Genomic DNA, 10,073 nt, shown 5'->3' on the forward strand with positions numbered 1-10,073 from the left:
GATATCGTAGTTTTCTCCGAAGCTCCTAAATCCTCTACGATGTCTTCCTCTATCTACAAGGCGCTCGTCGGCTTGTCGCGTGTTCCGGCGTTCTCCGTTCAGATCCTGCATCACCGCCGCCATGTGAGGCTCCTCATGTCATCATCCCCACGCAAGCATCCGCCGTTCCTCGCTTCAGGTCGGCCATTTTCTCAAACGAAGCTCCCTGACGAATATGAATACTTCTCAACTCTCTGGTTTAGAGATTAGCAGGAGATAGTTGGACCGAAGATTTTATCCTTGTATACATCCTCCGCATCTTCAAGCAAATTTTGCTTTCAAGAGATGGATCTGGGACTAGGACGGTTCTTTGCGTAAGAAAAATTAACGTGCTCTTGCTGCGATATTTTTACCTGGGGATTTAACCCTCTAGATTCCTTACTTGTGTCCTTCTCATGACGTTCAATTCAAGTAAAAAAAGGGACAGGGACGTAATTTATCTGGACGAAACAACTACGAGGCTTTGTGTCAGTTATGTAATCTAGAAGTTGTGGGGTGTTACAGATAGCCAAAAAGACACCCTGTTGTAAGAGAAGCTTGTAATGGTGTCTATAGCTGACATGGAGGGATACTACAGACGGTGGCCGTCTGAACTGTTGTACATGCCCTAAGGCCAAGTGGAGTGGGGCCAGATCAAAAAAAAAAAAAAGAGGAGTGGGGCACCAACATTAGCTGCCATTGACAACTCTATTGAGATGATGTAATTGTTGAGATGACAGCAACGTGTCCTTTTTAAGTCAAAAATTTAGGGTACTTTTACTGGATTTTTTTAAGGGAAGTTGAAATTTTTGGATCTAATTGAGGCTGACGTGATATAAAACGAAAGGGTGTACTCAGTAAAATCAGACGGTTATCCAAGTTGGGCAACTTGCTTTTGGACAACACAGATGTTCAAGACAAACACAGTTCAGTTAAGTTTAAATATCATAGACACAACACAAGAGCAGCACACAACAGTTCTTCTGGTACCTTTGTTCTGAAATATAAGGATTTTGGAAAGCTAACAGGTAAAGATTTTGGAAAGCTAACAGGCAATCAAACCAAATAAGTCGGTCGCAAAAATGGTTACTTTTCTTTTTCGAAACTGTGTGGCCGAATAACCGGACATAGCATGGCAGAGGCATCGAGCGCATCGGGGTTGAGCGAAGCACGCATCTGGCTACGCAGTCACTAGACTACGCAGTGTCTCCGCAGGGAAGGCAGCAAACGCATCCCGCTCGCCCGCGTCCGTCGCTGCTCGTGAGACTTCTGTAGAGTGCGTTTGAGTTACGATGTAAAAGTACACTAGTTGCATTTTTATCCTTGCTGCACTGATTACAATTAACAGTTTTGACTACAAAAATGCAGATTCATCTTCAACCTTCAGAAATCTGACACTTTGCTGTCATTGCTGCAATTCACTATAAACTATTAGCAATAAAAACAGACTATTTAATAGACATGGCCTCAGAGATCTTGGTGGTTGTGGTCATCAGATAGGGCTCTTGCCCCATCAAGAGTAGCAAATATTTTGATAACATCACAGGCCAGGAAAACAGAATACAATCAATTAGAACAAGAAAAAATCCATAACAGGAACTACTAGATGGAACTAAAGCATGATCTTGAGTCAGAAGTAGCTGGTTAGAGATCTCATATTGTAAATCAAAGGGAATCCGAATGATTTCTTCTTCATCCTCATCATGCTATTTTGACAAAATGCATCTAATCCAAACAAATCAAGAGAAGACAAAATGATTCCTTTTCCAATATCAGAACTAACACATGGCCAATAACTTGTTCTTGGGTCAGAAGTAGCTGGTTTGAGATCTCATATTTGTTACAAATCAATGGGAATCCGAACGATTTTCTTCGTCATGCCTAAATACGCCACTGGACCAAATTATCAAAACAAGACAAATCAAGAGGAAACCATTTGTACGCTGAACAATTTACCTACTTTGTCACCGGCAAATCCTGGATAAACAGAGGACGGCCGGAGCTTAAAAAGCAGGCGGGGAGAACTAGGAAAGTGTCCTCCCCTTTGGTTCGATCTCGCCTAAGGATAGATTCCTCGCCGCATATAAGCAGCGAACAATTGCAATTTTAGGCCAAAAAAAAAGACAAGAAGAGGGCAAATCAACGATACAGATCAAGAAAACGCAGAAAGGAATGCAGCAATGAACCCTAGTTCTGTGGAAGCGGCGATGTCGAAGGGGGAGGCGGCGGCGATGGAAGAAGAAGGCTTCAGGGTCCTGTATTTGTAGGCGTTCTGGGTGGTTGTGATGCGAGTATTGGGTTAGGGTTTGGACTTCCCACGCACTGAAGGGGGAGGCGGCGGCGATGGAAGAAGAAGGCTTCAGGGTCCTGTATTTGTAGGCGTTCTGGGTGGTTGTGATACGAGTATTGGGTTAGGGTTTGGACTTCCCACGCACTGATGGGCCTCGTGTCTACCTTAGATACGGCCCATGGATGAAACGCTGTACTCGTAACTGTTGGAATTTCGCTAAAAAATGGTAATTGATGGAATGGGCTATCACAGGACTTCCACTACAGAAGTACTAGTAGAACATCCAATAATCATTTTTACTCAAACCGCGATTCAGCAAAAATTCAGGTTGGGTGGTTGAAATTTTACCCTAAGCGATCTAGGATTTTACTACTCCGCCGGCGATCTGTCTACGGCGTGAGTTTTTCTCTTTTCCACAACTTGTAATTTGTCTCAGTCTCGTGTTCCCGTCTCAAGATTGTGTTCGGGCTGATAAAGGGGGCAGCTAATCTGCTTGCCCGAGCTTAACGCTTTCTCTGCTGATTGTTGTACTGGGCGAGGTGTTGCGCGAACGTTTGGAGAGGGCATCATGTTGGTATCTGGTGGAAGCTCGAGTTCTGCAAAGCGGGAGCATGATGGTGACGAGGAATATGGAGCTGAGGGAGGGGGAGCTAGATGACGGGGAGCAGGAACTTGTGAATGCGAAGAAGAAGGCTGGTGGCTTGCAGTTGCACGTGTGCACATGAAGACGCCTTTTAGCACGAAAGCCCTCTTTCATACGCTGCGCTTTGTGTGGGGGCAAGAGAACGACCCTGAGCTTCGCGAAGTTGACGAAAGTATGTACACCTTCAAGTTTTTTTGTATGGGAGAATGGAACAAGGTCATGAACCAAGGACCATGGTTATTTCGAAAGTTGGTAGTACTGATCGCTGATTGAACTGCAGTGTGGGCAAAAATACATTCTATCCTGGAGTTGTACAATGTGGTGAAAAACCCTACATATCTCTCGCAGTTCAGACCTATTACCTTGTTCAATGTGGTGTTTAAAATACTATCCAAAGTACTTGCGAACCGGCTGAAGAGGATTCTTCTTGGAGTTGTTTCTGAAGAACAGTCTGTGTTTGTTCTTGGTCGCCTCATTAATGATAACTAGCAAAGGTCTGGCGCGACCGCCGCGCCCAAAATATGGATGTGACTTGGAGAATAATAAGTGGCATTTTCGGAGTGGTTGCATATTTTTGATGATTGAATGCTAATTCATCGCTTCCAACATTATTTGGTCCTAATTGTCAGATAAATCATCTATCGAGCAACCATGTAAATGCATATGGTACATGTATAGGATCTCGTGGCAAATTTCATTATATCATCGAAGATAAAGCAGACTGCCCTGGATTTCATTGTATCCACAACACACTTGGTGGCTGGAGCCTAAAATCATAAAACACCATTCTTGGACAACCTTCTTGCTTATTTTTACTTGGAGGGTGATCAGTATTTACCGAAGTCACCTCGTGTATGTCAGAGGAAAGGAGGAAGATTTACATGTCTTCGCCAACTGACGTGGGCATTACCCTTCGGGTAACTGTTATTGCGCTACCCTATACGGCCCAACTAGAGGCCCATGAAGACACTCGATGGCAAGGTGGGCCACTACGTCGGCGTCGAAGAAGATTCCTTGAAGAACAAGACGAAGAAACGAAGAATACAAGGAAAGTTTAGGACTAGGATCCTCTGTAACCTAGTCGTACCCGGACAGATCTCTTGAGACCTGGCTCCCTATATAAGGGCCAGCAGAGGGGCTATCAAGGAAACACGCAATCTTAGCAATTATAGCCACCATAAGTCTAGAGCTAGGTCCCTGCAGAACTTAGCCTCTCGACGAGATCACAGCCGAAACCTTCGGCACCCCACTGTAACCCGATATTTTCGTAATCAAGATCAGACAGGCAGGATGTAAGGGTTTTGATGGGATTCGTAGCATAGAAAACAAAAAATCTCCTACCGCAAGAACAAAAAACCAAGCCAAGATGCAATCTAGTAGACGGTAGCAACGAGGGGATCATGAGACTAACCCTTGAAGATTTTCAAAGCCTACGAGATTAGATCTCGTTGTTGCAGAAGATGATCACTTGCCGCTTTCAAAAACGCGTAGAAGATCTTGACGGTGCCACAATCGGGCAGCACCTCCGTACTTGGTCACACGTTCGGTGTTGATGAAGACGACGTCCTTCTCCCCGTTCCAGCGGGCAGCGGAAGTAGTAGATCCTCCTCGGAATCCCGGCAGCACGACGGCGTGGTGGCGGTGGTGGTGGAGAACTCCGGCAGGGCTTCGCCTATGCGCTGCGGGAGTATTATGTGGAGGAGGAGAGGCTAGGGTTTGGGGAGAGGGGGGCTTGGGCGCCGGCCTCAAAGGGGTGCGGCCAAGGTGGAGGCTAGAGTCGCCGGCCCCCTCCCCTTGCTCCTCTTTTTATAGGTGGAAACCCCCAAGAGTTAGACTACAAGTCTTCGAATAAGACCCGAAACCAAAACTTGCGATAAGGACGAAACCTACTCAAGATGGGAGTCCTACTCAAGGTGGGACTCCCACCTTTCCTTGGGGGGGGGGGGTTGGCCGGCCATGCCAGGTGGAGTCCACCTGGGACTCCACCTTCCATGGTGATTTCTTCCGGACTTTTCTAGAACCTTCCATAAATGCACCGGATCATTTTCAAACTAGGAAAATGACTTCCTATACATGAATCTTATTCTCCGGACCATTCCGGAACTCCTCGTGATGTCCTGGATCCAATCCGAGACTCCAAACAAAACTTTGAACTCCATTCCATATTCCATATCAACTTAAACGACATCAAACCTTAAGTGTGTCACCCTACGGTTCGCGAACTATGCAGACATGGTTGAGACCTCTCTCCGACCAATAACAATAGCGGGATCTGGAGATCCATAATGGCTCCCACATATTCAACGATGACTTAGTGATCGATTGAACCATTTACATATGATACCGATTCCCTTTGTCACGCGATATTTTACTTGTCCGAGGTTTGATCATCGGTATCTCTATACCTCGTTCAACCTCGTCTCCTGACAAGTACTCTTTACTCATACCGTGGTATGTGGTCTCTTATGAACCATTCATATGCTTGCAAGCTAATTAGACGACATTCCACCGAGAGGGCCCAGAGTATATATATCCGTCATCGGGATGGACAAATCCCACTATTGATCCATATGCCTCAACTCATACTTTCTGAATACCTAATCCCACCTTTATAACCACCCATTTACGCAGTGGCGTTTGATGTAATCAAAGTACCCTTCCGGCATAAGTGATTTATATGATCTCATGGTCCAAGGACTAGGTTACTATGTATCGAAAGCTTATAGCAAATGAACTTAATGACGTGATCTTATGCTACGCTTAATTGGATGTGTCCATTACATCATTCACATAATGACATAACCTTGTTATTAATAACATCCAATGTTCATGATCATGAAACTATGATCATCTATTAATCAACAAGCTAGTTATACAAGAGGCTTACTAGGGACTCCTTGTTGTTTACAAAACACACATGTATCAATGTTTCGGTGATGTCTACGGGTGCTTCTATTCTTGTAGACAGTGTTGGGCCTCCAAGAGCAGAGGTTTGTAGAACAGCAGCAAGTTTCCCTTAAGTGGATCACCCAAGGTTTATCGAACTCAGGGAGGAAGAGGTCAAAGATATCCCTCTCATGCAACCCTGCAACCACAAAGCAAGAAGTCTCTTGTGTCCGCAACACACCTAATAGGTGCACTAGTTCGGCGAAGAGATAGTGAAATACAGGTGGTATGAATGAATATGAGCAGTAGTAACGGCGCCAAAAAAGTGCTTGCTGGCGTGCAGTTGATGGTATTAATATCGCAGGAAGTAAAGATGCAGTAAAACGAAGAACAAGCAGCGATAGCGATATTTAGGAACAAGGCCTAGGGATTAGACTTTCACTAGTGGACACTCTCAACTTTGATCACATAACGAGAATAGATAAATGCATACTCTACACTCTCTTGTTGGATGATGAACACCACTAATTGCGTAGGATTACACGAACCCTCAATGCCGGAGTTAACAAGCTCCACAATATTCAATGTTCATATTTAAATAACCTTAGAGTGCATGACAGATCAACACAACTAAACCAAGTACTAACATAGCATGCACACTGTCACCTTCACACTACGAAAGGAGGAATAGATCACATCAATACTATCATAGCAATAGTTAACTTCATAATCTACAAGAGATCACAATCATAGCCTACGCCAAGTACTACACGATGCACACACCGTCACCATTGCACCGTGCGGGAGGAATAAACTACTTTAATAACATCACTAGAGTAGCACACGAGATAAATTGTGATACGGAACACATTGCAATCATAAAGATATATAAATAAGCACTTCACTATGCCATTCATAACGAGTGAATAAGTATTCCGTGAAATATAGCCTAAGAGACCCACACGGTGCACACACTCGTCACCTTTACACACGTGGGAGAAGGAGTCTCCTGGAGATCACATAAGTAAAACCCACTTGACTAGCATAATGACATCTAGATTACAAGCATCATCATATGAATCTCAATCATGTAAGGCATCTCATGAGATTATTGTATTGAAGCACATAGGAGAGAGATTAACCACATAGCTACCGATACAGCCCCGGGCCTCGATGGAGAACTACTCCCTCCTCATGGGAGACAGCAGCGTTGATGAAGATGGCGGTGGTGTCGATGGAGAAGCCTTCCGGGGGCACTTCCCCGTCCCGGCGGCGTGCCGAACGGAGACTCTGTCCCCCGGATCTCGCGATGGCGGCGGCTCGGAAGGTTTCTCGTACCGTGGCTTTTCCGTCTCGAGGTTTTAGGTCAGGGACCTTTAAATAGGCGAAGAGGCGGAGTCGGAGGGGCGACGAGGCGGTGACACAATAGGGGGGCGCGGCCCTGGCCCTGGCCGCGCCGCCCAATCATCTGGGCCCACCAGGGCTCCCCTCTGGTGGCTCTCGGGTGTTCTGGAAGCTTCGTGGAAAAATAGGATGCTGGGCGTTGATTTCGTCCGATTCCGAGAATATTTCCTTACTAGGATTTATGAAACCAAAAACAGCAGAAAATAGCAACTGGCCCTTCGGCATCTCGTCAATAGGTTAGTTCCGGAAAACGCATAAATATGACATAAAGTATGCATAAACATGTAGATATCATCAATAATGTGGCATGGAACATAAGAAATTATCGATACGTCGGAGACGTATCAGCATCCCCAAGCTTAGTTCCTGCTCGTCCCGAGTGGTGTAAACGATAACAAAGATAATTTCTGGAGTGACATGCCATCATAACTTTGATCATACTATTGTAAGCATATGTAATGAATGCAGCGATCAAAACAATGGTAATTGACATGAGTAAACAAATGAATCATAAAGCAAAGACTTTTCATGAATAGTACTTTCAAGACAAGCATCAATAAGTCTTGCATAAGAGTTAACTCATAAAGCAATAAATTCGTAGTAAAGGTATTGAAGCAACACAAAGGAAGATTAAGTTTCAGCGGTTGCTTTCAACTTATAACATGTATATCTCATGGATAATTGTCAACATATAGTAATATAACAAGTGCAATATGCAAGTATGTAGGAATCAATGCACAAGCTTCACACAAGTGTTTGCTTCTTGAGGTGGAGAGAGATAGGTGAACTGACTCAACATAAAAGGTAAAAGAAAGGCCCTTCGTAGAGGGAAGCATTGATTGCTATATTTGTGCTAGAGCTTTGGTTTTGAAAACATAAAGAGAGCATAAAAGTAAAATTTTGAGAGGTGTTTGTTGTTGTCAACGAATGGTAGTGGGCACTCTAACCCCCTTGCCGAGACAAACCTTCAAAGAGCGGCTCCCATGAATTATTTTTATTTTTGGGTGGCACTCCTTCCAACCTTTCTTTCACAAACCATGGCTAACCGAATCCTCGGGTGCCTCGCCAACAATCTCATACCATGAAGGAGTGCCTTTTTATTTTAGTTTTATTATGATGACACTCCTCCCCACCTTTGCTTTCTCAAGCCATGGCTAACCGAATCCTTCGGTGCCAGTCCAACAATCACATACCATGGAGGAGTGTCTATTTAGGTTAATTAATTTGGGACCGGGAATCCCATTGCCGGCTCTTTTTGCAAAATTATTGGATAAGCGGATGAAGCCACTAGTCCATTGGTGAAAGTTGCCCAACAAGAATGAAAGATAAACACCACATACTTCCTCATGAGCTATAAAACATTGACACAAATCAGGGGTGATAAATTTTGAATTATTTAAAGGTAGCACTCAAGCAATTTACTTTGGAATGGCGGAGAAATACCATGTAGTAGGTAGGTATGGTGGACACAAATGGCATAGTGGTTGGCTCAAAGATTTTGGATGCATGAGAAGTATTCCCTCTCGATACAAGGTTCAGGCTAGCAAGGTTTATTTGAAACAAACACAAGGATGAACCGGTGCAGCAAAACTCACATAAAAGACATATTGTAAACATTATAAGACTCTACACCGTCTTTCTTGTTGTTCAAACTCTTTACTAGAAATTATCTAGACCTTAGAGAGACCAATTATGCAAACCAAATTTTAGCAAGCTCTATGTATTTCTTCATTAATAGGTGCAAAGTATATGATGCAAGAGCTTAAACATGAGCACAACAATTGCCAAGTATCACATTATTCAAGACATTTTACCAATTACTACATGTTGCATTTTCCGTTTCCAACCATATAACAATTAACGAAGCAGTTTCAACCTTCGCCATGAAAATTAAAAGCTAAGAACACATGTGTTCATATGAACCAGCGGAGCGTGTCTCTCTCCCACACAAGCATTTATTCAAACAAAAACAAAAACAAAAACAAACAGACGCTCCAAGTAAAGTACATAAGATGTGACCGAATAAAAATATAGTTTCAAGGGAGGAACCTCGATAAAGTTGTCGATGAAGAAGGGGATGCCTTGGGCATCCCCAAGCTTAGACGCTTGAGTCTTCTTGAAATATGCAGGGATGAATCACGGGGGCATCCCCAAGCTTAGAGCTTTCACTCTTCTTGATCACATTGTATCATCCTCCTCTCTTGACCCTTGAAAACTTCTTTCACACCAAACTCGAAACAAACTCATTAGAGGGTTAGTGCATAATAAAAATTAACATGTTCAGAGGTGACACAATCATTCTTAACACTTCCGGACATTGCATAAAGCTACTCGGACATTAGTGGATCAAAGAAATTCATCCAACATAGCAAAAGAGGCAATGCAAAATAAAAGGCAGAATCATCAAAACAGAACGAGTCCGTAAAGATGGATTTTATTGAGGCACCAGACTTGCTCAAATGAAAATGCCCAAATTGAATGAAAGTTGCGTACATATCTGAGGATCACGCACGTAAATTGACATATTTTTCTGAGCTACCTACAGAGAGGCAGGTCGAAATTCGTGACAGACAAAGAAATCATGCTATCGCTGCAGCAATCCAAATCTAGTATGAACCTTACTATCAAAGACTTTACTTGGCACAACAAAGCACAAAACTAAGATAAGGAGAGGTTGCTACAGTAGTAACAACTTCCAAGACACAAATATAAAATAGAGGTACTGTAGCAAAATAAACGCATGGGTTATCTCCCAAGAAGTGCTTTCTTTATAGCCATTAAGATGGGCTCAGCAGTTTTAATGATGCACTCGCAAGAAATAGTATTTGAAGC

The 10,073-nt window shown here is 43.6% G+C and overlaps 2 non-coding genes and 1 pseudogene across 2 annotated transcripts; all 3 read right to left on the bottom strand.

Moving 5' to 3' along the window:
• Nucleotides 1-1,481: 1,481 nt before the first annotated feature.
• Nucleotides 1,482-1,567, bottom strand: LOC124679886. The gene has a single exon (XR_006995308.1). It is a non-coding gene; the product is annotated as a small nucleolar RNA SNORD24 (small nucleolar RNA).
• A 76-nt stretch (nt 1,568-1,643) lies between these two features.
• On the bottom strand, nt 1,644-1,720 carry LOC124679912 (annotated as a pseudogene).
• A 101-nt stretch (nt 1,721-1,821) lies between these two features.
• LOC124679910 lies at nt 1,822-1,903 on the bottom strand. The gene has a single exon (XR_006995329.1). It is a non-coding gene; the product is annotated as a small nucleolar RNA R12 (small nucleolar RNA).
• Between the last annotated feature and the right edge of the window lie 8,170 nt (nt 1,904-10,073).

Source organism: Lolium rigidum, chromosome 7 (assembly GCF_022539505.1).
Source record: "Lolium rigidum isolate FL_2022 chromosome 7, APGP_CSIRO_Lrig_0.1, whole genome shotgun sequence".
NCBI classification, from domain to species: Eukaryota; Viridiplantae; Streptophyta; class Magnoliopsida; order Poales; family Poaceae; genus Lolium; species Lolium rigidum.